At 39.3% G+C, this 25983-nt stretch overlaps 1 protein-coding gene across 5 annotated transcripts in view; it reads right to left on the reverse strand.

The window, feature by feature from the left end:
* The window catches only part of RAD52 (RAD52 homolog, DNA repair protein), a 78762-nt gene that overhangs the window by 33815 nt on the left and 18964 nt on the right, over positions 1-25983 (reverse strand). For 2 of the 5 annotated variants that reach the window (XM_082422146.1, XM_082422156.1), the window contains exon 1: positions 4-339. The exons of the other annotated variants lie outside the window; for them this stretch is intronic. The gene's annotated coding sequence lies outside the window, so the exon portion shown is untranslated. Of the gene's footprint in view, positions 1-3; positions 340-25983 lie in introns of those variants that run through there. 5 annotated transcript variants of the gene reach the window in all.

Below are 25983 nucleotides of genomic sequence, written 5' to 3' on the forward strand. Positions count from 1 at the left end.
GACCTCCGTGCCGCCGCTCCCTCCGCTTGGCTCCCGCGGGCCCTGCGCCGCCGGGAATCTCTGCTGCCCCTGGCGGCCGGCGAACTCGCCCGGCCTCGTGGCGCCGCCCTCAGAGCTCCCAGCCCGGCAGCCCGAGCCCGACGAGGGGCGGCAGGACCGCTCGGCGCAGCTCAGTGCCCCTAGGCTGCTGCGGGAGAGGACCGTTCCCCCTGCATCCTGCTAAGGCCGGTCGTCAGAGCGCGGCCTGGATCGCAGGCCGAGGAGCCCGCCGGCCCAGGCCGCGCCCGCTCCCGCCCAGCACACGCCCACCGCCCCGCACACGCCCGCCCGTCACCGCCCCACACGCCCACCTCCCCGCACACCCCCCCACCCCCGCCCCCGGGTCTGTAGGACTCCCAGGCGCTCGTGTCGAGGGAGACGCTGCGTGGCGACCTGCGCTCGGGACGTCACCGAGCAAAGCAAGATGAAAAAGTTGTCATCGCGACTCCGAGCTGATTGCGGAAAACTCCGACAAAATCAGTCCCTGCGTTTTCCAGCTGTTGCCCCGGCGCCCTTCTAGCCGCGCGGACCCCGATGTGAGCAGCAAAGCTCCGGGCAAGTCACTTCCTGCTGGGCTGACTGCTCACTCCTCCCGGGAACACCCCCCACCCCCCGCCCCCCACCCCCCATCCCCAGTGCATTTGGTAAAGAAAGGAATGTTGGCTTCCAAATGGTGCTGGGACACTTAGTTACTGTTTGGGGTTAGATTCCTTATCAAAATATGCACTAAAATAAATTACAGCTGAATTCAAGGGTGAAATGTTAAATACACGCAGATACACATAAAACAAAGTAAAAAAAATATGCAGATGAATATCCGACCTCAGAACGGAGAAAAAAGCTTTCTAACTATAAAAGCTGATAAAGTAATCATGAAGTAAAAGATGGATAAATGTAGCTACCTACATTCAACTTCTTTAGCTTCTGGAAGTAGAAAATAAACAAGAAAAAAGGGGGAAATATTATTGACATGTATGGTGAAGAGAATTCATATATAAAAAGTTCTAACAACTCAGGAAATATAGACAAATGAAGTGAGTGGATATTTCACAAAAGGAGAAAGATAAATAGGAAAAAAGGTTTAACTTTAATAAAACCAAAAAGCATACATATTAAAATAAGTATATAAATATAGATGCAAAAATCCTCAACAAAATACTGGCAAACAGAATCCAACAACACATTAAAAGGATCATACACCATGATCAAGTGGGATTTATCCCAGAGATGCAAGGATTCTTCAATATACGCAAATCAATCAATGTGATACACCATATTAACAAATTGAAGAATAAAAACCATATGATCATCTCAATAGATGCAGAAAAAGCTTTTGACAAAATTCAACACTCATTTATGATAAAAACTCTCCAGAAAGTGGGCATAGAGGGAACCTACTTCAACATAATAAAGGCCATATATGACAAACCCACAGCAAACATCATTCTCAATGGTGAAAAACTGAAAGCATTTCCTCTAATATCAGGAACGAGACAAAGATGTCCACTCTCACCACTATTATTCAACATAGTTTTGGAAGTCCTAGCCACGACAATCAGAGAAGAAAAAGAAATAAGAGGAATACAAATTGGAAAAGAAGAAGTAAAACTGTCACTGTTTGCAGATGACATGATAATATACATAGAGAATCCTAAAGATGCCACCAGAAAACTACTAGAGCTAATCAATGAATCTGGTAAAGTTGCAAGATACAAAATTAATGCACAGAAATCTCTTGCATTCCTATACACTAATGATGAAAAATCTGAAAGAGAAATTAAGGAAACACTCCCATTTACCATTGCAACAAAAAGAATAAAATACCTAGGAATAAACCTACCTAGGGAGACAAAAGACCTATATGCAGAAAACTATAAGACACTGATGAAAGAAATGAAAGATGATACCAACAGATGGAGAGATATACCATGTTCTTGGATTGGAAGAATCAATATTGTGAAAATGAGTATACTACCCAAAGCAATCTACAGATTCAATGCAATTCCTATCAAATTACCAATGGCATTTTTTACAGAACTAGAACAAAAAATCTTAAAATTTGTATGGAGACACAAAAGACCCCGAATAGCCAAAGCAGTCTTGAGGGAAAAAAATGGACCTGGAGGAATCAGACTCCCTGACTTCAGACTATAGTACAAAGCTACAGTAATCAAGACAATATGGTACTGGCACAAAAACAGAAATATTGATCAGTGGAACAGGATAGAAAGCCCAGAGATAAACCCACGCACCTATGGTCAACTAATCTATGACAAAGGAGGCAAGGATATACAATGGAGAAAAGACAGTCTCTTCAATAAGTGGTGCCAGGAAAACTGGACAGCTACATGTAAAGAATGAAATTAGAACACTCCCTAACACCATACACAAAAATAAACTCAAAATGGATTAGAGACCTAAATGTAAGACCGGACAGTATAAAACTCTTCGGGGAAAACATAGTAAGAACACTCTTTGACATAAATCACAGCAAGATCTTTTTTGATCCACCTCGTAGAGTAATGGAAATAAAAACAAAAGTAAACAAATAGGACCTAATGAAACTTAAAAGCTTTTGCACAGCAAAGGAAACCATAAACAAGATGAAAAGACAACCCTCAGAATGGGAGAAAATATTTGCAAACGAATCAATGGACAAAGGATTAAACTCCAAAATATATAAACAGCTCATGCAGCTCAATATTAAAAAAACAAACAACCCAATCCAAAAATGGGCAGAAGACCTAAATAGACATTTCTCCAAAGAAGGCATACAGATGGCCAAGAAGCACATGAAAAGCTGCTCAACATCACTAATTATTAGAGAAATGCAAATCAAAACTACAATGAGGTATCACCTCACACCAGTTAGAATGGGCATCATCAGAAAATCTACAAACAACAAATGCTGGAGAGGGTGTGGGGAAAAGGGAACCCTCTTGCACTGTTAGTGGGAATTGATACAGCCACTATGGAGAACAGTATGGAGGTTCCTTAAAAAACTAAAAATAGAACTACCATATGACCCAGCAATCCCACTACTGAGCATATACCCTGAGAAAACCATAATTCAAAAAGACACATGCACCCCAATGTTCATTGCAGCACTATTTACAGTAGCCAGGTCATGGAAGCAACCTAAATGCCCATCGACAGACGAATGGATAAAGAAGTTGTGGTACATATATACAATGGAATATTACTCAGCCATAAAAAGGAAAAAATTTGGTCATTTGTAGAGACGTGGATGCATCTAGAGACTGTCATACAGAGTGAAGTAAGTCAGAAAGAGAAAAACAAATATCGTATATTAACGCATATATGTGGAACCTAGAAAATGGTACAGATGAACCAGTTTGCAGAGCAGAAATTGAGACACAGAAGTAGAGAAAAAAACGTATGGACACCAAAGGGGGGAAAGCGGCTGGGATGGGGGTGGCGGTGGTGGTGTGATGAATTGGGCGATTGGGATTAACATGTCTACACTGATGTGTATAAAATGGATGACTAATAAGAACCTGCTGTATAAAAAAATGAATAAAATTAAATCAAGAAAATTAAAAAAAATAAAGAAGGTAAAAGTCAAGGTTTCTTGCACTGCTTAAGTGGCACTGCTCTCAGAAAAAGTTTGAGAAAATGTCATATTAGAGTTACACGATCTTGTCATTTAGAAATAGATAATTTAAATTTAAAAAAATAAATAAAAATTTAAAAAAATAAAATAGGGCTTCCCTGGTGGCGCAGTGGTTGAGAGTGTGCCTGCTAATGCAGGGGACACGGGTTCGAGCCCTGGTCTGGGAGGATCCCGCATGCCGCGGAGCAGCTGGGCCCGTGAGCCACAAATACTGAGCCTGCGCGTCTGGAGCCTGTGCTCTGCAACAAGAGAGGCCGCGATAGTGAGAGGTCCACGCACCGTGATGAAGAGTGGCCCCCGCTTGCCGCAACTAGAGAAAGCCCTCACACAGAAACGAAGACCCAGCACAACCATAAATAAATAAATAAAAATAAATAAATAAATTTTAAAAATAAAAATAAAAAAAATAAAATAAAATAAGTATATAATTTCAACCATTTCCGTTTTAAATTAGGAAATTGAAATATTTATTTTTATATAATTATTACATATGTTCTTACTGAAAAATACAAACAATAAAAATTAATCTAGCATTTTACATAACCACTCATATGTCAAAACCAGAACTATTCTCAGAGTTGACCACTGTTATCTGTTGATGTATATAGTCTTACTGACCTTGTATTTATGATCATACATTGAAATAATTTTGTCTGATAATATTCAGTGTGGATGATACTTTCATACTGCTGGTAGGAATACAAACTGATGCAAGCTTTCAGGAAAGCAATCTGGGAATATATATCAAAAACATATACCCTCTGATACAGGAATTCAACCTGTAGGACCTTAGCAACTAAGAAAAATATCAGGGATGTACACAAAAATTTCTTTATAAGAATATTCTGCACAACATTATTTATACCCTGAAATATTACTGGAAACTAATTAAAATGTTACATTATGGAATCTGTTAAATAGTACAGCCATTAAAAATCATGTTTAAAAAAATGCCTATTGAGGGGACTTCCCTGGTAGTCCAGTGGTTAAGACTCCACACTCCCAATGCAGGGGGCCCAGGTTCGATCCCTGGTTGGCCTGCATGCCGCATGGCCTAAAAATAAAACAAACAAAAAAACCCTACTGACGTGGAAAAAAGAATTTTCAAGATCATTTTCTGTGGAAAAAGCAGGGCCCAAAACTATACACTTAAAACAGCTTACCCACACTCATTAGGATGGCTACTGTTTAAGAACAGAAAATACCAAATGTTGACAAAGATGTATAAAAATTGGAATAGTGTGCACTACAGATAGGAATGTAAAATGGTGCAAATACAATTGTGGGCCTTCAAAAAAATTAAAAATAGAATTACCATATGATTCAACAATTCCACTTCTAGTTATATACCTAAAAGAATTTAAAGCAGAGTCTTTACAGACACCCATGTCCATAGCACACCCACAGATATTTGCACATCCGTGTCCATAGCAGCATTATCTGCAATAGCCAAAAGGGGGAAGCAACCCCAGTGTCCATTGACAGATGATGGATAAACAAAATGTGGTGTGTACACACAATGGACTATGATTCAGCCTTAAAAAGGAAGTAAATTCTGATACATGGGACAATATGGATGAAGCTTGAGGACATTATGAAGCCTGTCAAAAAAGATAAACACAGTATGATTCTACTTATAGGAGATATGCAAAGTAGTCAAATTCATAAAGACAGAAAGTAGAAGAGTGGTTGCCAGGGGCTGGAGGGAGGGGGAAATGGACAGTTGCTTTTTAATGAATATTGAATTTCAGTTTTGCAAAAGGAAAAGAGCTGGAGGCTGGCTGTACAACAATGTGAATGTCCTTAACACTACTGAGATGTACACTTAAATGTACACTTGAAAATTATTATGATGGTAAATATTATGTGTATCTTACTGCAATTTCAAATTTTTTCATTAAAATAAAATAATTTTTAAAAGCTTGCCTACAATGAGGCAAATCAGAGAACTTCCATACGCTCAGAAATCTTCCAATGAGCTGATTAATACCTCATTCTTAAATATGAAGACAGTAAAGGATCACAGGGAATATCTTTGAGATAAAAGCTATTAAAACAAATGAAAAAGGAACCCAAGAGAGAAGGCAAACAGAAAAACATTTTTCCAAAGAAAACATAAATAACATTCTAGGCTAAGAAGATATATGTATTCGGTTCACAAAACAGTATACTCTAAGAAAAAAGAAAAAACATGTATTAGATAAAGAAAGCACTTAGAAATTTAAAATATGATACCTAACATAAAAATTTCACTAATAAGTTTGGAAGATAAGGTTAAAAAAAATCTCTCAGAAAGTTGGTCAAAGAGATGGATAATAAAAGAGAAACAATATGAAAATTAAAGCATCAATCAAGTCCAACATCTGACAAATAGGTATTCCAGAAAGAGAGAATAAGAAAACACCTGGAAGAAATTAACACAGAGAAAACACAAAAAAACTCTTCAGACCTGAAAGACATAGGTCTTCATACTGAAAGGTCCCACCCCAGGGCTCAGAATGATGAATTAAAAAGGAGCTACACTGAAAAATTTTATACCATAAGAGGTAGAGGAAATATTTTAAATGAAAATATATGGAATGAAAACCAAAAAAGTATGTTACATACAAAGTATCAGGTTACATCAAAAGTATCAGGAATCAGACTGCATTTGGACTTCCTCCGTGCAGCAACAGAAGCTAAAAGACACTAAAGATTCCAAGGGAAAATAACTTCTAACCTAGAATTCAATACCCAAATTATCAATAAAGTGAATGAATAAGTAAAGATATTTTTAGACACATATATGCTCAAAAAAAATTAACTTGTTGCCAACCTTTTCTCAGAAAGCTAGAGAAGAATGTCTCTTCTCTTCAAAACATAAAAGGAAACTAAGAAAGAGGAAGGCACGGGATTCAGGAAACAGGATCCAACACAGAAAAAAGGCCATGAAATTCCTTAGATGATAAAAAGTGAAAATCTCAGGAAGGCAGCTATGCAGCAGCCAGGGGACCACGAGTCTGAAGTGGAGGAGAGGACGAAGAGCTCCAGATAGAATGTCTACAGGGGGAAAAACGCTGCTGAGAGATTATCTGACTTTTTGGATATGTGGAAAATTGTACTGAAAAGAATCGATGAGTCCTTCCCCATTAAAAAAAAAAAAATAGCAGAATGACAAGGGTCAACTGGCAAATGTTGAGGAGGTGCTGGAGTTGGAAAATTATCATTTGGCAACTGTCGTGGTAAAGATTGAATCAGGCAAGCATCATCAATGGATGTTAAATCTGAGGGGAAATTTGGATGAGGAGAATACTGGCATGGCATGATCCTAAATTGTCTCCCCATAGACATAAACTGCAAAGGAGGAAGGAAAAAAAAAAACAACAGTAATAGTACGACGGAGAAATTGGGCAAACCTTGACTAGGTGATCAAATTAACATCACCAGTGAGGAAAACTGGACACTGTCTCCAGATGCGACACCCCGAGGAGGACAGAGCATCCCCTCGCCACGTTCCAGCAGAGAATGCATAACCTCAGTCTAATCACAAAAAACATCAGACAAATGCAGAATGAGGAACGTTCAGTTACACGGGAAAAAGTGTGTGTTAGGCGCAGGGGTGGTAGACACTGCCTTCTTCAAAATGTCCGTGTCAGAAAAGATAAAGGCTATGAAAATGTCCCAGGATCAGGGAGGGTAAAGAGATTTGACAACCAAATGTAGTACCCGGCCCTAGACTGGATCCTGTGCTGGAGGGGAAAAATGCCATAAAGGACATTTTTGGCTCAGTTGATCACATGGGAATATGGATGATAGATTAAATTCTTAAATCAATGTAATCTTATGAATTTATAAAGCTGACAACTATGGTTATGTTAGAGGAGAAAAACCCTTATCCTTAGTAAATACACACTGAAGTATTTAGGGTTAAAGAGCCACAATGGATGAAACTCACCCTTTAATTATAGATAGATGGATGGATAGATAGGTAGATAGATAGATAGATAGATAGATAGAACACAGATAAAGCAAATGGAGTAAAGTGTTAACTGTAAGGCATATCTGGGTAAAGGGTATACAGGTATTCCTTGTCCTATTTTTTTTTAAATAAATTTATTTATTTATTTATGGCTGCGTTGGGTCTTCGTTGCTGCATGCGGGCTTTCTCTAGTTGCAGCTAGTGGGGGCTACGCTTCGTTGGGGTGCATGGGCTCTAGGCACATGGGCTCAGTAGTTGTGGCTCGCGGGCTCTAGAGCGCAGGCTCAGTAGTTGTGGCGCACAGGCTTAGTTGCTCCGCGGCATGTGGGATCTTCCCGGACCAGGGCTCGAACCCATGTCCCCTGCATTGGCAGGGGGATTCTTAACCACTGCACCACCAGGGAAGTCCCTACTAATCTTTTTAAGGTGAAAAGGAAACATCAAATTTTTCTGGGCAATGGGAATATAGGTGACTTTATTTTTTCTATAAATTTACACATTTTTGTATCCCTCCATAATAAGCTGGTATTTTTTTTTTTATTTTTTTATATAGCAGGTTCTTATTAGTTAAGCAGGTATTATTTTTTATAACCACAAAAAATATATGGTTTATATGGCAGCAGAGGCATTCTTTGTTTCTCCTGGTACACGCTTTCAGTACCACCTACACCCTGGAGCAGATCGACAGCCTGAAGCTTCTGCAAGTTTCCTCACAATGACTGAATTAGCAATATTAAAACACCTGGTGTTTATCAAATGACTTCCTTCTAAGATGCTCCAGGATTTTATAATTATACTTTTTCCTGGGCCTCATTCTCTGTGGTAGAGACAGGTCAGGTTGAGTCATACCTCAAAACAAGGGCATTATTCCATAAACTTAGAGCACACTGCAGTGAGGTGTGCAAATTCTAGGCTTTTCCAGTACTGCTGATTGTTTTTGTGAATCTGCCTTCAAGCACACACTTAAATCAGCCATACTGGAAAACTGATCCATTTTTCTTACCTGGGTTGTCAACCTGGTGTAATGAGTGAATACCTTCATGCTTTTGGAGCCAGAAAGGAGGGATCTGGAGAAGAGTGGGTAGCAATCTAAAATGCTTTCAGAGCTTACTGATCCTTCATTTCGGTAGTCCATTGGTATCCTGGAGCGAGAGAGGTGGCAGGATGTCTCCCTAGACCCTCAACACCTTCCCCGAATCCTAGAGCCGTCCCCCCATTGCTTGACCCTACTGAAGTTAAGGCAGAAGTGAACATAGTGCTTGGAATAAGATAGGTGACATTTTAATAGTTGATTGGCTAACTATTGTTTGTTGAAAAGCAGGAGCTGACACACTAGGAGACATTTAATATACAGGTGTGGGTCTCAGCCCAATCAATACACACAATTTCCCTTGGTTTCCTGTACATTCTACTGTCTTTTTCTTAACAAGGGAGTAAGAGGCTTTGAGAACACAAGTAGCAGTTGTCAAATGGAAATCTCCACATTGCATTCTTTCAATAATTATCATTCCACGAAGCCCACCCACCCAAACAAGTGTTGTGAGGTGGAGCCAGCTGGGACCAGAACTACCTTGCTTCAGTGCAAAACACCTTTCCCCAACTAATCTACTCCCTGGGAAAAGTTAGTTTTGCTGGGGCTTCCCTGGTGGCGCAGTGGTTGAGAATCTGCCTGCTAATGCAGGCGACACGGGTTCGTGCCCTGGTCTGGGAAGATCCCACATGCCGCGGAACAACTAGGCCCGTGAGCCACAATTACTGAGCCTGCGCGTCTGGAGCCTGTGCTCCGCAACAAGAGAGGCCGCGATAGTGAGAGGCCCACGCACCGCGATGAAGAGTGGCCCCCGCTTGCCACAACTAGAGAGAAAGCCCTCGCACAGAAACGAAGACCCAACACAGCCAAAAATAAGTAAATAAAAATAAATTAAAAAAAAAAAAAAGTTAGTTTTGCTGGAGTTGAGGCAGTGGCAGGCAAGGAAGTTTGGAGAAGCATTGGCCCTCCTCCTGTTGCTGCAGACTCAGTCAGCGTTCAAAATGAAAGTGAGTCTTTTATAAGTTCAGAATGGTGGAACTCCTGCCAGGCTGTGACGTGGCAGATGGAAATGTGGGTCAGCACAGAAACTGTTGAGAGTAAGAGAGAGAGAAGGCTGGTGCTGCCACCGTAACCTTGATTTTTTATTTCCAGAGTCTTTTCATTTGCATTCAGTCTCACTGAGAAGAGTTTAAAGAGTCTGGTTCTACAAGAACTTCCTGTATTGTCAGAGGCTTTCCTCAACTTCAGTGGCATCGATTCCAAATTCCCAAGGCTATATTTTCACCTTGGGGAAACCCCTAATTGTCCTTTTGCAATCTCCATAACCTTACTGCTTATGGCACCCCATTAGAAGCTAGATTAGAGGCTGCAACTGTTGAAATCAACTGTGTCTAAGTATATAAAAATATAATAACAATAGTACTCACACAGTGCTAACTTTGCACCAGGCCCTGTTCTAAGCAGTTTCCAGATAGGTATTGACTCATTTAATCCTTACACTTTATAATAACCTCATGAGGTAACCAATGAGATACCAGATTCACTGAATCTAAGATGTTGTCGAGTTCAAGACTTACCATTATGTAATTTACCATTAAGAAAAGAAAAAAATTCTAATCAACAGTAAATACTGTTCACTAATCTGAAATTTACACCCACTGCTGTTCCCTTGTCTTTCTGCATACACAAAAACGTTTTATTTTCAATACCAATCTATGCCACAATCTTTTGAAAGACATTTTAAAAGAAAGTCAAACTCAATACACATGGTGTACTAAGATTGCACATAGCTCATTTCAAGTACGAACAACATGAACTGACAACTATATCAAAACTGCCATCTGGCTGACAATGATTGTAATAAGCATCCTGATTTCAGAAATGTTAAGATAAAATAATTGTATCTTAGAGTCAAAGAAATCATCCCCACTTTGCAAACACAGAAACTGGCACAGAGAGATTTAGTTGTTTGCTAAAAACCACCTAGGCACTCAGTGGCTTAGCCAGACTTTGAACTCAGGTGGTCTGGCTTCAGAGTTATTGCTTTCGCCACTAAGAGAGTTTCAGAACTGAATAAGATTTTACTCTATGCATCTTCAATAATCATCCCATTTCTGCTAGTGGAAACCTCACCTCACAAGTCAGTAAATCTATCGTTGGACAACCGTAACTGGAAGAAAGTGCTTCTATATCAGTTTTACACTTCTTGATCCATGCTTTGGGACTACACAGAACAAGCTGAATGCCTCTTTCTCATGACAGTGGTTTAGTTTTATTTTCCCAAATAAAAAAAGAACTGATTCAAATATTTATTGATCACTTACTAGGTACAAAATACTGGGCAGGGAACTACGCATTTTATTGCTCTTCATTTTATTGCGCTTTGTGGATACTGCGGTTTGGTTTTGTTTTCTTTTTACAAATTGAAGGTTTGTCGCAACCCTACATCGAGCGAGTCTATCGACACCATTTTTCCAACAGCATTTGCTGTTACATTTTGTGGCCCTGTGTCACATTTTGGTAATTCTCACAATATTTCAAAAATTTTCATTATTATTATATTTGTTATGGTGATCTGTGATCTGTGACTTTTTAAAAAAATTTTTTATTTATTATTTATTTATTGTTTTTATTTTTGGCTGTGTTGGGTCTTCGTTTCTGTGTGAGGGCTTTCTCCAGTTACGGCGAGTGGGGGCCACTCTTCATCGCGGTGCGCGGGCCTCTCACTATCGCGGCCTCTCTTGTTGCAGAGCACAGGCTCCAGACGCTCAGGCTCAGTAGTTGTGGCTCACGGGCCTAGTTGCTCTGCGGCATGTGGGATCTTCCCAGACCAGGGCTCGAATATGTGTCCCCTGCATTGGCAGGCAGATTCTCAACCACTGCGCCACCAGGGAAGCCCTGATCTGTGACTTTTGATGTTACTGTTGTAATTGTTTGCAGACACCATGGACTGCGCCCATGTAAGATACTGAACTTAACTGATAAATGTCATGTGTGTTCTGACCGCTCTACTGACCCATTGTTCCCCACTTCTCTCCCTCTCCTCGAGCCTCCCTATTCCCTGAGACACAATTAATAACCCTATATTGGCCTCTAAGTGTTCAAATGAATGGAAGAGTTGCACTCTTATTTTAAATCAAAAGCTAGAAATGAATTAAGCTTAGTGAGGAAGGCATGTCAAAAGCCGAGACAGGCCAAAAGCTAGACTACTTACACCAAAGAGTTAGCCAAGTTGTGAATGCAAAGGAAAAGTTCTTGAAGGAAATTATAAGTGCTGCCCCAGTGAACACAGGATTAATAAGAAAGTAAAACGGCATTATTGCTGATATGGAGAAAGTCTGAGTGGTTTGGATAGAGGATCAAACCAGCTACAACATTCCTGTAATCAAAGCCTAATCCAGAGAAAGGCCCTAACGCTCTTTACTTCTATGAAGGCTGAGAGAGGTGAGGGAGCTGCAGAAGAAAAGTCTGAAGCTGGCAGAGGGTGACTCATGAGGTTTCAGGAAAGAAGCCGCCTGCATAACATTAAAGTGCAGAGTGAAGCAGCGAGTGCCGAGGTAGAAGCTGCAGCAAGTTACCCAGAAGGTGTAGCTAAAGTGGCTACACCAAACAACAGATTTTCAGTGTAGACGAAACAGCCTTATATTGGAAGAAGATGCCATCTAGGACGTTCATAACCAGAGAAGAGAAGTCAGTGCCTGGCTTCAAAACTTCAAAAGACAGGCTGACTCTCATGTTGGGGTTAATGCAGTTGGTGGCTTTAAATGGAAGCTAATGCTCATTTACCATCCAAAACTCCGAGGGCCCTTAAGAATTACGTTAAATCTACTCTCCTGTGCTCTATAAATGGAACAACAAAGCCTGGATGCCAGCACATCTGTTGATAATGTGGTTTACTGAATATTTTAAGCCCACTGTTGAGACCTACTGCTCAGAAAAAAAAAAGATTCCTTTTAAAGTATTACTGCTCATTGACAATGCACCTGGTCACCCAAGAGCTCTGATGGAGATGGACAGTGGGATGAATGTTGTTCTCATGCCTGCTGACACAACACCCATTCTGCAGCTCATTGATCAATGAGTAATTTAAACTTTCAAGTCTTATTATTTAAGAAATACATTTCATAAGGCTATAGCTGCCATAGATAGTGATTCTTCTGATGGTTCTGGGAAAAGTATCAATAAATTGAAAACCTTCTGGAAAGGATTCACCATTCTAGATGCCATTAGAACATTTATGATTCATGGGAAGAGGTCAAAATATCAACACGAACACGAGTTTGGAAGAAGTTGATTCCAGCCCTCATGGATGACTTTGAGGGGTTCCAGACTTCAGTGGAGGAAGTAACTAGAGATTGTGGTGAAAACAGCAAGAGAACTAGAATTAGAAGCGGAGCCTGCAGATGGGACTGAACTGCTGCAACCCCATGATAAACTTTAATGGATGAGCAGTTGCTTCTTATGGACGAACAAAGAAAGCGGTTTCTTGAGATGGAATCTAGTCCTGGTCAGGATGCTGTGAAGACTCTTGAAATGGCAACAAAGGATTTAGAAAATTACATAAACTTGGTTGACAAAGCAGCAGCAGGGTGTGAGAGGACTGACTCCAATTTTGAAAGAAACTCTACTGTAGGTAAAATGAAGTCAAACAGCATCGCTGCTACAGAGAAACTGTTTGTAAGAGGAGGAGTCAATCGATGGGGCAAACATCACTGTCGCCGTATTTCAAGAACCTGCCGTGGTCCCCCCAGCCCTCAGCAACCGTCACCCTCGTCAGTCAGCTGCCACCAACACTGAGACAAGACGCGCCACCAGCAAAAAGTTTACAACCTGCTGAAGTCTCAGATGGTTAGCATTTTTAGCAATAAAATATTTTTAAATTAAGGTATGTATATAGTTTTTTAGGACGTAATGCTCTTGTACATTTAATAAACTACAGTATCGTGTAAACTTTTAAATGCACTGGGAAAACCAAAAAACTTCATGCGACTCACTTTATTGCAATATTCACTTTATTGCAATATTCACTTTATTGCAGCGGTCTGGAAACAAACCTGCAATATCCCTGAGCTGTGCCTGTATAGAGAACACAAAGAGAATAAAACACAGCACCTACCCTTAAGGAACTTACAGTAGAGCAGGGAAATGAGACATACACAGACATAGCACATACTAAAAGTAGTGGGCGATGAGACATCTAGATAATGGCATTTAGATGAATGAATTTGTTACTTCTAAAGAGTCATCAGGAAGACTTCATGGAGGAAACAACAGGTGAACTGGAATTCAGTATCTGGACTGATAGCAGAACCTAGGGTGTAGAATGATAGATACTACATCTGATGTTATAACCTAGGAATATTATTTTAAAGTATTTTTTTTTAAAGATATCACCTTGGGGTATGTATGTATGTATGTATTTATTTATTTCCTTTATTTTTTTTTTTTGGCTGCGTTGGGTCTTAGTTGCAGCGCACGTGCTCTTCGTTGCAGTGCGCAGGCTTCTCTCTAGTTGTGGCATGCGTGCTTTGTCTCTCTAGTTGTGGCGCATGGGCTCCAGAGTGTGTGGGCTCTGTAGTTTGCGGCACGCAGGCTCTCTCACTGAGGCGTGGGAGCTCAGTAGTTGTGGCATGCAGGCTTAGTTGCCCCGTGGCATGTAGGATCTTAGTTCCCCGACCAGGGATCGAACCTATGTTCCCTGCATTGGAAGGCAGATTCTTTACCACTGGACCACCAGGGAAGTCCCCTAATGTCTACTGAATTTTTAGAAATTGGTTTTTCTAGAGTAATTGTAGTCATTTGTGGGTGGGTTTTTTGTTTGTTTGTTTTTCTTTCTCTTGATTAACAGTATAATTAAAGATCATCTCCTTTAATGTTTTTCAAAATCTTAGAAGCAGTATCCTTTTAAAAAAAAATGAAACTGTAGATATAACTCCAACAGAGAAAACACAGTGGTTCTGTCCTAGCGAAACTGGGACAGGAACCTGCAGCCCAGCCCTCCTGGGCTTGAAGCACCTCTGCAGAGCAATCTGAAAATCAGTCCCCACTCCCCATCCAAAGGTTCAACTTAACTGGCAAATAGTCAAGCAGCTCATCTTTGAACATTTGTGCTGATAGATTGTTATGATATATACAAAAGTAACTTATACATACATATAAGTTCATTATTACTATTACTTTGAAGGTATAGGGCAATCATATTGAGGTCAGAAGACCCATATTTGAGTCCTACCTATGCCATTTACTGTCCATCTTTCAAACTTTGAGTCTTATCTTCCACAATTTAAACATGGAATTAGGGACTTCCCTGGTGGTCCAGTGGTTAAGACTCCATGCTCGCAATGCAGGGGGTCCGGATTCAATCCCTGGTTAGGGAACTAGATCCCACATGCATGCCACAACTAAGAGTTCACATGCCACAACTAAGGAGCCCGCCTGCCGCAACTAAGACCCAGCACAACCAAATAAATAAATAAGTAAATATTTTTTTAAAATGGAATTAAAACATCAGAAAAACTAATATTGAGGGAAATCCTAAAAAATAACCGGCCTATACTCATTAAAAATGCCAAGGTCATGAAAGATAAGAAAAACCTAAGGCACTGTTCCAGACTGAGGACTAATGAGACATGAAAACTGAATGCAACCTGTGATTTGGAATTTTCTGTTTCTATAAATGATTGTATTGGGACAATTGTCAAAATTTGAATAATATCTGTAAACTAGCTAATAACATTATATTGATAATAATTACCTGATTTTGAAATTTACATGATGGTTATGTAAAAGAATATACTTGTTTTTAGAAAACACACATTGAAGTATTTAGAGGTAAAAGACTGCAATTTTCAAACTGTTCAGAAAAAAACATGTTAGACAGCTATAAAGCAGAAGTGGTAACATGTTAACAGTTGGAGTTTGAGTGTAGGGTATGTGGAAATCCTTTGTACTATTGCAACTTTTCTTTAAGACTGAAATTATGTTAAAATGAAATGCTTTTAAAATAGATAATACTTGCCTATGAACATCACAGAATTTGGGGGAAAACAAAATAAAATCTTGTGAGTGAAAGAGCTTTGTAAACTATAAGTCTCCCTACAAATGTAAAACATAGTTATTACTACTGAAAAGAGCTTTATAAATGACAGGGCTCTCTACAAACATAAAACAATGATTTTTACTGCATTTTTGTGGCTTCTACAGAGAATAAGTCTAGTTCTGTATCCATTAACTCAACTATTTCTCCTCCGAGAGAAAGCTTTTTACAGTCAAAAAGGATTGCCCTTTGATTTCATTGTTTTAGAAGGTTCGGTGATCAATACTAACTTTGTTACCTCATTTATTACAGTAAATCTATATCCTGAAAAATTGTCTCTTGTTCTGCATTTTCTGCCTGAGACTAAATGGGCTCCAAGTCTCTTTCCAACACTGGAATTTCATGATTAAAAAAAAAATAATTCAGAAAAGCTTTGGGTGTGAGAACTGGTCCTCTTGTCCTTGTATAATCCCAGAGATGAACCAGGATGCTGTGCCAATTGACTGCACTATGTGGGCTGGCACACAGTAGGTGCTCAGTCATATTTACTGAATGAACGAACCCTAGACGGTAGAGGGCAGGACTTCTGCAAATTTGGTCTAGGACCTTTTCTTCCTCTCTGTTTCTGATGTGTTTTTTCTTCGGCCTGACGTGTTAGTTTGAACCATAAGAGAGAGTCATTTTTTTTACAGGTCAAAAATGGTCTAATATCAGCAATTTCTTGTGTTTGAATCTATAGTTGAGCTGATCTATTTCACATATTAGGTGGTGATCCTTATTTATTTATGTAGTGTTGGATCACTCAGGCTGCTTCCTTTCACCTCTGAATGACTACAGTTTGGTCCTTTCACAACTCACTAATATTTCTGCCAAAAAGGGGGCACAGAACTACAACTTATTTTGCTACATTGTTTTACATTGTAAAACAATAGGTAGATTAGGTTGACATGATTGCTTTCATGGTGATCTGGAAATTCCTGTAGACTTTGATTGTCCGTGAACTATCAGCTCTCCCAAGTAAAATTAGGAGCTGGTTGTATGCAATTGTTCTTGAGCTAAGGAAAGGTTGGAAGAAATAATTTGCATATCAGTGGCAGAAAGAAAAACTTAGGCACCTTTGTTTAAGTTCTGAAGGAAATCTGCAAGAATCTGGGCTCTGTGCCTGGCATCATTTCAGTCTTCCTAGCTGAAAAGTTCCTCATCTATGTTAGGCTTTCACTGCGCTGTACCGTGACTCATCTGTTTGCTTGTACGCATCCTCCGTAAGACTGAATTCCTAGTAGGCATCTTGTACAATGCTAGGCACAGAGCAGGAGACCCATAAACGCCTGTTGTGTGAGCAGGGGAACAGGGTATTGGGAATGACTCAATGTAAGCATTTCTATCTCTCAGTCCAGAATCTTAAAGATAGCCCTCAAAAACTGTCCCTTCAATGCCTTAGTTTTTATGTTTCATTTAAAAGAATCAGCTTTCAAAAGCACAAGCAAAAATAAGTGGGACTACATCAAACTTAAAAGCTTCTGAACAGTGAAAGGAACAATTAAAAAAATGAAAAGGTAACCTATGGAATGGAAGAAAATATTTGTATACCATGTATCTGATAAGGGCTTAATAGGCGAAATTATAAAGAACTCAAACAACTCAATAGTAGAAGAATAAAACCCCCCAGTGATCCAATTAAAAATGGGCAGAGGGGACTTCCCTGGTGGCGCAGTGGTTAAATATCCGCCTGCCAACGCAGGGGACACAGGTTCGAGCCCTGGTCCAGGAAGATCCCACATGCTGCGGAGCAACTAAGCCCGGGCGCCACAACTACTGAGCCCGCGAGCCACAACTACTGAGCCCACGTGCCACAGCTACTGAAGCCCACGTGCCTAGAGCCCGTGCTCCGCAACAAGAGAAGCCACTGCAATGAGAAGCCTGCGCACCGCAATGAAGAGTGGCCCCCACTTGTCACAACTAGAGAAAGCCCACGTACAGCAACAAAGACCCAATGTAGCCAAAAATAAATAAATAAATTTATTTTTAAAAAAATGGGCAGAGGAACTGAATAGAAATTTTTCTAAAGAAGACATACGAACAACCAACTGGTACATGAAAAGATGATCAACGTCACTAATTACCAGGGAAATGCAAATCAAAACCACAATGAGATATCACCTCACACCTGTTAAAATGGATATTATCCAAAAAATAAGTAATAACAAGTGTTGGTGAGGGTATAGACAAAAGGGAACCCTTGTGTACTACTGGTGGGGATGTAAATTGGTGCAGCCACTATGGAAAACAGTATGGAGGTTCCTCAAAAAATTAAAAATAGAACTACAATACAATCCAGCAATTCCATTTCTGGATATATATCCAAAGGAAATGAAAACAGGATATCAAAAAGACATCTTCACTCAGATGTTTACTGCAGCATTATTCACAATAGCCAAGATATGGAAACAACCTAAGTATCCATTGAATGATGAATGGATAAAGAAGATGTGGGGTGTGTGTTTGTGTGTGTGTGTGTGTATAAAAATGTATATATACATAGTCCATATATATAGTGGAATATTATTCAGCCATAACAAACAAAGAAATCCTGCCATTTGCAACAATATGGATGGACCTTGAGGGCATTATTCTATGACAAACACTGTGCGATATCACACGTGGAGTCTAAAAAACCTGAATTTGTAGAAACAGAGTAGAATGGTGGTTACCAAGGGCTGGAGGGTTGGACGAAATGAGGAGATGTTGGTCGAAGGGTAAAGCTTACAGTTAGAAGATGAATAAGTTCTGGGGCTCTAACGTACAGTCTTGTGGTTATAGTTAACAATACTAGGACACAGAAGCAACCTAAATGTCCATCGACAGGAATGGATAAAGAAGATGTGGTACATATATATACAATAGAATATTACTCAGCCATAAAAAAGAAAAAAATAATGTCATTTGCAGTGACACGGATGGAACTAGAGATTCCCATACTGAGTAAAGTAAGTCAGAAAGAGAAAGACAAATATCATATGGTATTGCTTATATATGGAATCTTAAAAAGTGGTACAAATGAACTTATTTACAAAACAGAAACAGAGTCACAGATGTAGAAAACAAACTTATGGTTACCAAGGGGGAAAGGGCAGGGAGGGATAAATTGGGAGATTGGGACTGACATATACACATTACTATTATATAAAATAGATAACTAATAAGGACCTACTGTATAGCACAGGGTACTCTACTCAATATTCTGTAATAACCTATATGGGAAAAAGAATCTAAAAAAGAGTGGATATATGTATATGTATAGCTGATTCACTTTGCTGTACAACAGAAACTAACACAACATTTTAAATCAACTATACTCCAATAAAAATTTTTTTAAAATACTGTTTTACATACTTGAAAGTTCCTAAGAGACTCAAGCTTAAATGCTCTCACCACAAAAAAAAGATGATAATTATGTAATGGAGCTGTTAGCTAATGCTCCCGTGGTAATCATACTGCAATATACAAGTGTATCAAACCACCACCTTGTTCACCTTAAACTTACATGATATTATATGTCAATTTTATCTCAATAAAAAGAAAAAGAATCAACTGGATTTGTCATTGAAATGTTACAGCTATTCTAGCAATTAGGATTGCACTTGTTTGTGTACACCAGAAACCCCACGACAGTGGCTTTAACCAAGTGGAACTAGATTTTTTTCACAGAGTAAGAAGTCTAGAGGTCTAGTCTAAAGCTGGTACAGTATCCTCATAAAGTCGTGAATTCTTCAGGCTCCTTGTCTCTTTTGGACTCATCATCTTAACATGTGGCTTTCACCCCATGTGGGCCTCTTGATCACAGTGTGACTGTCCCACCTCAGCCTCATACCCATGTTCCAGACAGTAAAAAGGCAAAGGACATGTGAGCTGAGTCTGACGATTTTTAGAAGCTTTTGTAGAAACCCCATGAAGCATTACACTTGTATCACAGTGGCCAAAACAAGGTCATATGGACACCCCTACCTGGGAAGTTGAGTATTTCCATCCGGGCATATTACCATCCTGAATGAAGTCAGGATTCTGGTAGTAAGAAAGAAGGCCAGAATAGGTTTTGGTTATACATCTAGAAGTGCCTACCAAAATTATTTAGGCTGGCCCTGTAAGAATTGTGGTTTTTTTTCTTTTTCTTTCTCTTAAGCTCAGATGTATAAGGTTGAGTTAATCATATAGTATGATCTGTTAATCATACATACTCTCCACTTCATACACATTAACAGCATTGGTCTCTTTTGTTCTTATTTAATTGTTTCTTTATTCCCTTTGGCTACGCAGCTTGCAGGGATCCCTGACTAGGGATCGAACCCGCGCCCCCTACAGTGGAAGCACGGAGTCTTAACCCCTGGACCGCCAGGGAAGACCCTGTTTATTCCCTTTAAATAAACCACCCTTATTTCCCTCCTCCACCCCAGCAATCATTTTGATGTGTTTAATGTATATCTCTTTTTTGGTAAATTCTTGCAAATTGTGTATTTTTAATTTGCTTATTTAATCAACTGTATTGAGGTGTAATTTGCATACAAGGAAATTTACCAGTTTGAAATATTAGTTTCAATGAGTTTTGACAAATTATATGCAACCATTTAACCACTACCATAATCCAAACGTAGAAAATTTCCATCACTGCAAACTTACTTTATGTCCTTTGCAAGCATCACTCCCATAAGTTTCCTTATACTCCTCCTCCACCCTCTGGCCCCTGGTAACTACTGATTAGTTTTTATTACTACAGTTTTGCTCTTTTTAGAACTGAAAACAAATGGAATTTACGGTCTTTTGTGCCTGGCTTCCTTCACGTACATGTTTTTGAGATGCAGTCGTGTTACTGCACGTATCAGGAGTTTGTCCCTCTACATCACTGAGCAGCATTCCATTGTATGGATGTGTCACAGTTTGTTTATCCATTTACCAGTTGACTATTATATGTATGGCTGCCAGAAACATTCCAAAACAAGTCTTTGTGTAGATGTGTTTTTCATTTATCTTGGATAATTACCTAGGAATGGAATGGCTATGTTGATGGGTAACTTTACAAGAAACTGCCAAACTATTTCTCCAGAGTGGCTGTACTATTTTGGTTTCCTGCTAGCGATATTTTGAAGTCACTCTTGTTCCACATCCTCATAAACAATGGGTATTATCAATCTTTTTAAGTTTAGCCATTCTAGTAGGGATGTAGCTGGTTGTTCCATATTGTGATTTTAACTTGTTTTTCCCTAATGACGATGGTCATCTTTTCATGTGCCTCTGCTGTCCTCATATATTCTGTGAAGTGTCTGTAAAATTATTTGTTCATTTAAAAAAAATCAGATTGTCTTATTAGTGAGTTGTAAGAGTTATTTATATATTCTGATTACAACTCCTTGATCAGATATGTTTTGCAAATATTTTCTCCTAAACTGTGGTTTGTCTTTTGAGGAACAATAGTTTTAAATTTTGATGAAGCCCAACATCATTTTTTTAAGTTTGTGCTTTTTTGGTTTTTTAAATCTTTGGTTAACTCAATGTCAGAAAATTTTTCTCCTATGCTTTCTTCAAGAACTCTTTTAGTGTTAGCTCCTATGTACCTTTTCAAGTTAATTTTTATATATAGTGTGAGATAAATGTCAAGATTCTTCCTTTGAATATAGATATTTGTTCTGGCACCATTTATTGACTAGGCTATCCTTTCCCCATTGAATTGCCTTAGCACCTCTGTCTAAAAAAACAAATTCCCTGGCCGTCCAGTGGTAAGGACTCCACGCTTTCACTGCCGAGGGCGAGGGTTCAATCCCTGGTCAGGGAGCTAAGATCTAACAAGCCACGCGGCACGGCCAAAACAAAACAAAACAAAACAATTGACCAGATACTTGAGAATGTATTTCTGGACTTTCTATTCTGTTCTATTGATCTATATGCTTATCTTTATACCAATACCACACTGTCTTGATTACTCTAGCTTTATAATAAATCCTGAAATAGGTAGCTTAAGTTCTACAATTTGTTCTTTTTCAAAATTGTTTTGCCTATCTTAGGCTCTTGGCATTTTCATATAAATTTTAAGATAAGCATGTAAATTTCTACAAAAAATCCTGCTGGAATGTCTCTTGAGATTATGTTGACCTATAGATCTATTGGCGGGAGAATTGATATCTTAACAATATTGAGTCCTTTGGTTCATAGATATGGTGTATCTCTCCATTTATTTACGTATTCTTTAATTTCTCTCAGCAATATTTGAAGTTTGTTAAATTTATCCCTGTTATTTCATATTTTTGCTGTTGTTGAAATGGCTTTTTTTTTTTTTTTTTTAGTTTCCAATTGTTTTGTTACTGGTCTACATTTTGTAATTGAACTTTTTTTCCTGTTCCTTTGTTAAACTTATTTATTAATAGCTTTTTGTAGCTTTCTTTAGATTTTCTACAAGGACAATCATGTCACACCTGTGAATAAAGACTGTTTTATGCCTTCCTTTGCAATCAGTGTGCTTTTCTGATTGTTTGTTTGGTCTTCTTGCCCTGGCTAGGATTCCCACTAGACTTCTGAAGATTGGTAAGAGCAGACACCCTTAAAATTTTCCCAGTCTTAGAGGAAAAGCATTTAGTCTTTCATCATTAAACATGAAATTAGCTGTAGGTTGTTTTTTATTAATTGATGTACTCTATCAGATTGAGAAAGTTCCTTTCTATTACTACTTTGTTGATAGTTTTAATCATGAATTGGTGTTGAATTTTGTTAAATGTCTTTTCTGCATATATTAATATGATCACATGATTTTTCTTTTTTAGTCTGTTAACATGAATTACGTTGATTGATTTTCCAATGTTATATCAATTTTGCATCCCTGGGAAAAAACTCACTTTGTCATGATGGTTTTTATTTTGCTAGATTTGCTTTGCTAAAATTTGCTAGACATTTTTGCATGTATACTCATGAGAGATATTGGTCTGAAATTTTCTTATATTTGTCTAGTTTTGGTATCAGGTTAAAGTTTGTCTCATAAAATTAGGTGGGAAGTGTTCTCTCCTCTTTGATTTTTTTTTTTATACCGTATGCCACAGCAGACTTGGAACAGGATATGACGTGGTCGGCAAGTGGTTGGCCTATATGTACTTTACATTTAACGCAGGCTGCAAATGGAAGCATCTGGGTGGTGTGGAACTGGTGTGGTGATTCACAGGTCCTTTTATTAATGCTTTATGTAAAAACGGAGAGAGTAGGTGCTTCAGTGACAGGATAGAGTCTGGCTGTTGGAGGTTGGGAGGCATTTTCCTCAAGCATCACTATGTTGGTGTGAGTGACTCAGCTAGGTTCTCAATCCAGTAATAACATTCTGTTCATTTGAATTCAGCCGTGATCTCCAGGGAATAGAGTGTTCTTTGTTTCCTGTCCTTGGCTACTATATGATGGCAGCTCTGCTGCTTATCAAGTCACTGCCACTCAACTCACCACAGAAAGAAGCATTTAAGAGTATGATGTAACACTTTCACAGAGACATTCCAAAGATATCAAAATAACGTTAACATTAATTGTTAACTAAACAGCATGCTGTGTTTAATATGCATTATCTCATTTAATTTTCAAAAATACTCTAAGAACTAGGCACTGTTATTGCTACTTCACAGTTAAGAAAATTGCATTTTAGAGAGGTGAGGTAATTGGCAAGGGTAGGGAGTATCAGAGTAGGAGTCAGGGGAGAGGTCAGAGCTAGACACGTACATGTAGGTGTCACTGGTATGTAGGTAATATTTAAAGCCATGGGAGTGGATGAGATAATAAGAATAAAGTGTAGACAAAAAGGAGAAGGAATCCCAAGGCCGAGTCCTGAGCACTCAACATGTAAAGGCAAGACAAAAGAGAAGGAACAAAGAAAATTGAAAGAATGGCCAGTAAGGTAAGGAAGAGAGCCAGGAAGTTACTTGTTATGAACTGATTTGTGTTGCACCAAAATTTAGATGTTGAAGCCGTAACACCAGTGCCTCAGAATGTGACTGTGATTGGAGACAAGGGCTTTAAAGAGGTGACTAAGTTAAAATGAGGCTGTTAGGGCGGGTCCTAATTCAATCTGTCTGGTGTCCTTATAAGAAGAGGAAACTGAGACACACAGCAAGACACCAGGGATGCAGGAGCACAGAGACCATGTGAGGACACAGCGAGAAGGTGGCCATCTGGAAGCCAAGGAGAGAGCCCGCAGGAGAAACCAAACCAGATTTAAAGAGCATGAATGAGAGACCCTAACAAAAACAGAAGAGCAATTTGTAATTTTAATTTTTATTGAAGTACAGTTGATTTACAATATTGCCTTAGTTTCCGGTGTGCAGCATGTGATTCAGGTTCTTTTTTTTTTTTTTTTTTGCAGATTATATTCCGTTATAGGTTATTACAAGATATTGGGTAAAATTCCCGGTGCTATATAGCAAATTTTTGTTGCTTATCTATTTTATGTGCAGTAGTTTGTATCTATTAATCCTATGCCCCTAATTTGTCCCCCCACCCCCCTTTGGTAACCACTAGTTTGTTTTCTATATCTGTGAGTCTGTTTCTGTTTTGCATATACATTAATTTGTATTATTTTTTAGATTCCACATATAAGTGATATCATACAGTATCTGCCTTTGTCTGACTTATTTCACTAATCACAATATTCTCTAGGTCCATCTGCATTGCTGCAAATGGCATCATTTCATTCCTTTTTATGGCCGAGTAATACCCAATTTTATATATATATATAAAATCTCACATCTTCTTTATCCATTCATCTGTTGATGGACACTTAAGTTGCTTCCATATCTTTGCTACTGTAAGCAGTGCTGCTATGAACATTGGGGTGCATGTATCTTTTTGAATTAGAGTTTTCACTTTTTCCAGATATATACCCAGGAGTGGGATTGCTGGATCATATGGTAGCTCTGTTTTTAGTTTTATAAGGAACCTCCATACTGTTCTCTATACTGAACCTCCAAACTGTTCTCCATAGTCGCTGCGCCAATTTATTCCCACCAACAGTGTACGAGGGTTCCCTTTGCTCCATACCCTCTCCAGCATTTATTACTTGGAGACTTCTTGATGATGGCCATTCTGACCTCATTGTGTGGGGTTTTTTTAAATACACTTATTTATTTATTTATTTAGGCTGCATTGGGTCTTCGTTGTTGTGCACAGGTTTTCTCTCTAGTTGTGGCGAGCGGGGGCTACTCTTTGTTGTGGTGCGTGGGCTTCTCATTGCAGTGGCTTCTCTTGTTGCAGAGCACGGGCTCTAGGAGCACGGGCTTCAGTAGTTGTGGCACATGGGCTCAGTAGTTGTGGGTCGTGGGCTCTAGAGCGCAGGCTCAGTAGTTGTGGTGCATGGGCTTAGTTGCTCCACGGCATGTGGAATCTTCCCAGACCAGGGCTCGAACCCGTGTCCCCTGCATTGGCAGGCGGATTCTTAACCACTGTACCACCAGGGAAGCCCGCAGTGGCTTATCTTGTCGCGGAGTATGGGCTCTAGGAGCACGGGCTTCAGTAGTTGTGGCACACAGGCTCAGTAGTTGTGGCTCGCAGGCTCTAGAATGCAGGCTCAGTAGTTGTGGTGCACGGGCTTAGTTGCTCCACGGCATGTAGGATCTTCCTGGGCCAGGGCTCGAACCCGTGTCCCTTGCATTGGCAGGCGGATTCTTAACCACTGAGCCACGAGGGAAGTCCTCATTGTGGTTTTGATTTGCATTTCTCTAATAATTAGCAATGTTGAGCATCTTTTCATGTACCTGTTGGCCATCTGTATGTCTTCTTTGCAAAAATGTCTATTTAGGTCTTCTGCCCATTTTTTGATTGGGTTGTTTGTTTTTTCGATATTGAGTTATATGAGCTGTTTGTATATTTTGGATATTAACCCCTTGTCAGTCACATCATTTGCCAATATTTTCTCCCATTCCACATGTTGTCTTTTCATTTTGTTGATGGTTTTCCTTTGCTGGGCATAGAAGAACAATTTTTTTAAAGGAAAGTGTTCCTTTATGTAGTTAAAATGGTCTTAAGCTTCCATGTGAGATGTGTGGCTTTCTTCTGTTTTGTGTAGAGTGCTGTATAACATGTCACTTCAAAATATTTTACCAGTCAAGGGTTCCCATAGTACAGTAAATGGTTAGTATTTCTCATTCATTCATTTATTCATCTTTCATCAAATAAATATTTATTAAGCCATTCCTATGTGAAAGACACCAATGCAGGCACTGAGGATGGAACAAAGAACAAAGTCCAGGCTCCCATGGAGCTTGTATCCTAGAAGG

The sequence above is a fragment of the Balaenoptera physalus genome (genome assembly GCF_965194825.1).
Source record: "Balaenoptera physalus genome assembly, chromosome: 13".
NCBI classification, from domain to species: Eukaryota; Metazoa; Chordata; class Mammalia; order Artiodactyla; family Balaenopteridae; genus Balaenoptera; species Balaenoptera physalus.